We start from the raw sequence: 3,888 nt of genomic DNA on the forward strand, positions 1-3,888 counted from the left end.
TTTTGATTAATCTTTGCTGAAAGATGTCTCTCTAGCGAGCGAGCTCCTGTGTAAAAAGATGGAGCGGCGTCGTGCCGGCTAATGAAGTAATGATGGCGGTGCCGTCACGTCGCGAATAACTGTTGTGTCCCTGGCTCCGTGCGTAGCTGTGACCCACCGGCACCGTCGAAACAGCGATCTTTAAAGCTGATGGCCCAGCGGCTGTGGACGGCGGGATCGACGGGCGGGGCGAGCCGAGGCTGAAGGCGGACTGATGTGCGTCGCAGCTAGCTGAAGGCGCCAGGCGAACGAGAGAGCCTTTTCGTCCGGCAAAGATCCCGACGACGGCGATGACCGAGCGATCGACCGGAGAGGAGAGACGGACGGCCGTGACGAGGAGACAGGAACATGTACCGTAGGAGGAGACGGCCGGTGGGTTTTCGGCCATGATTCCATGGCGATGACGCGCTTTGTCAAGGGTGCATCATATGCCCGGTGATCGATTGCCCGTCCAAAGGATGAAAGGAAAGGAATCCTTCGTCCTGCGTCCTTCGTTCAGCTACTAACCTTTGCCTTTGCGCGCGCCACGGTCAAGCACACCACTGATGACTGTGTGTCACCTATCCCATTTCATTTCATCCCACACACCACACCACACCACTCTAATGACTGTCACCTTCGTCGATACTTTTCTTCCCCTCCTCCAGCACTCATTCCCAATAGGTCACCTTCGTTAGTATACGTACTAATTAGCTGTGTTTTTCCTCCTTGCCCTCGCCATACCAATCCCTGTCTGTCACCTTCTTCCCCTTTTTTTTTCCCATGTGCGATGTCTAAATCTGCTGTCTGGTTGATCGGGACATCTGCTATTTGGATCCCAGTACTTAAAATCCGGTAAAATGATTCATGGGGCAACGGCTGATGGTGCAGCCTGTGCATGGGACAACGGCTGCAGGGCCGGTGTGCGGCCAGGCGTGGCAGCGGAGGTTGGCGGAGGCCGCGGATCCGGCGGGTCCAGCGCGTTTGAGAGGTGCGGCGGCTGCTGCGCCACGAGGTGGAGCCGGTGAACGTCGACCGGAGGATTGTGTGATGTGCAGTGCTTCGGATCTTTTCGGATTCGGAGGTGTTGAGGAGCTCCGGGCGAAAGTCCAGCACTGACTTTGGGTTGGCGCCAGCAACAGCGGCGCCATGGTCATGGTGTCGTTCTCCTTCTCGAAGGTGTTGCTGTGGAACTCCATTACACGACTTTCCGGGAGAAATCTCTAGTTTCAGATGGTCGAAGCGGGCGATGCGGCAGCTACGTCGTTTACTTCTTTGAGGCAATGCCTTGGAGAGTCGGCATATTGCGGTTTGCACGAATCTTTTCGTCGGCGGGGACAGTGGACGTCGGGGCGGCAGCTTCGGGTAATTTTTTTATTGTGTGCCGAGATGGCGATCTCGGGAACAATGCGAGTGGCAGCTCTATGAGGCGGGGCTCTATCTCGGCATTGGTTGGGTGGCATCCTTGTCCCGCTTGGGCGGTGAGGGTGTTGGCTCGGTCGATGCGCCCCAGAGGGGGCGGTCTGACTTTATGTCGGGGCGGCGGCCCCAGATGTGGTACGATATTAGTGGTCTGCGAGCGGTTGGCCTGAGCAGCGTGGGTTGCGGGCAGCTGGGTTGTGCGGCTTGATGTATACTACGCAACATTATCCTTGTAGACTCGTGTTGGGCCTCAAAGCGCAGAGTTTTGTAGGACAGTAACATTTTTTCTTCAAGTGGATGACCTACGGTTTATCAATCCGTGGAAGGCGTATGATGAAGATGAGATCTCTCAAACAACCCAACCAAATAACAAAGACCTCTTGTGTCCTCAGCACACCAAATACAATGGTAATTTGTATAGGTGCACTAGTTCGGCGAAGAGATTGTGATACAAGTGTAGTAATGATGGTAGATATTGATTTTTATAATAAGAACAATGAAAAACAGTAAGGTAGCAATTGATAAAATGGAGCACAAACGGTATTGCAATGCTTGAAAATGAGGCATATGGTCCGTACTTTTGCTAGTGCAATCTCTCAACAATGCTAATCTAATTGGATCATATAACCATCCCTCAAAGTGCAATAAAGAATCACTCCAAAGTTCCTATCTAGCGAAGAACATAAGAAGAAATTATTTGTAGGGTTTCAAACCACCTTAAAGTTATTCTTTTCGTTCGATCTATTCAAGAGTTCGTACTAAAATAACGCAAAGTTATTTTCTTCATTCAATCTATCCAAGAGTTCGTACTAAAATACACTATATGATACGCATCAACCAACTCTAATGTCACATAGATACTCTAATGTCACCACAAGTATCCATGAGTTAATTATACGATACGCATCAAACAATTTTAGATTCATAATACTCGATCCAACACAAAGAACCTCAAAGAGTGCCCCAAGATTTCTACCGGAGATACAAGCATGAAAACGTGCATCAGCCCCTATGCATAGATTACCCCAATGTCACCTCGGGAATCCACGAGTTGAGTGCCAAAGCATATATCAAGTGAATCAATATAATACCCCATTGTCACCATGGGTATTCATATGCAAAGAATATGTCAAGTGCTCTCAAATCCATAAAAGTATTCAATCCGATAAAACAAAATCTCAAAGGAAAAACTCAATTCATCACAACAAGATAGAGAGGAAGAAACACCATATGATCCAACTATATTAACAAAACCCGCGATACATAAGATCATGTCATCTCAAGAACACGAGAGAGAGAGAGAGATTAAACACATAGCTACTGGTGCAAACCCTTAGCCCCGAGGGTGGACTACTCACTCCTCATCATGGTGGCCGCCGGGATGATGAAGATGGCCACCGGTGATGATTTCTCCCTCCGACGGAGTGCCGAAACGGGGTTTAGATTAGATTTTTGTGGCTACAGAGGCTTGCAACGACAAAACTTCTCATCTATCGACTCTTTTAGGGTTTTTAGAATATTTGGGATTTTATAGGGCGAGGAGGCGGTGCGGGAGGCCACCGAGGTGGGCACAACCCTCCTGGGCGTGCCTGGGCCCCAAGGCGCGCCCTGGTGGGTTGTGCTCCCCTCGGAGCTCCCCTCTGGTACTTCTTTGGCCCGCTGGGTGTCTTCTGGTCCGGAAAAAATCTCCAAAAAGTTTCGCTGCGTTTGGACTCCGTTTGGTATTGATTTTCTACAATGTAAAAAACAAGCAAAAAAAAATAACTGGCATTGGGCACTATGTCAATAGGTTAGTCCCAAAAAATGATATAAAGTTGATATAAAATAATTGTAAAACATCCAAGAATGATAATATAACAGCATGAATACATCACAAATTATAGATACGTTGGAGACGTATCAGCATCCCCAAGCTTAATTCCTACTCGTCCTCGAGTAGGTAAATGATAAAAGAAATAATTTATGAAGTGTGAATGCTAACAAATTGCATAAGTTTGATCAATGATAATTTCAATTACTTTTCATAACATCATAATAACAATTCTTTCTCATAAAACTTCTCGTGTCAAAGTAGCAACCAATTCAGATGTTAAGGTTCAAATAATGAATTCTCTTGAAACACAACAACCTATATTCTCAGTCGCCAAACAATTGCAATTCAACTTATTCAACAGAGTCTAAGTAAGAGCTCCACATACTCAATCATCATATAGTGTTTCATGATTGCTAGTACTTAAAACATATTCCTAAAAAAATGGCATCCATCGAACACAGAGAAAGATAGGGGCTTAATATTTCGCCTCCCAACTCATTTATCATAGAGATAATGGTCAACAATAATAAATCATGATCAAATATATTTGATTGGTCATATGTGCCTAGATATTTTCCCACCACATGATGCTTGCCAACTAAAGAATAATTGAGGTTGAAATGAGAATTTGTACT

This window comes from Triticum aestivum, chromosome 3B, assembly GCF_018294505.1.
Source record: "Triticum aestivum cultivar Chinese Spring chromosome 3B, IWGSC CS RefSeq v2.1, whole genome shotgun sequence".
Lineage (NCBI taxonomy): Eukaryota > Viridiplantae > Streptophyta > Magnoliopsida > Poales > Poaceae > Triticum > Triticum aestivum.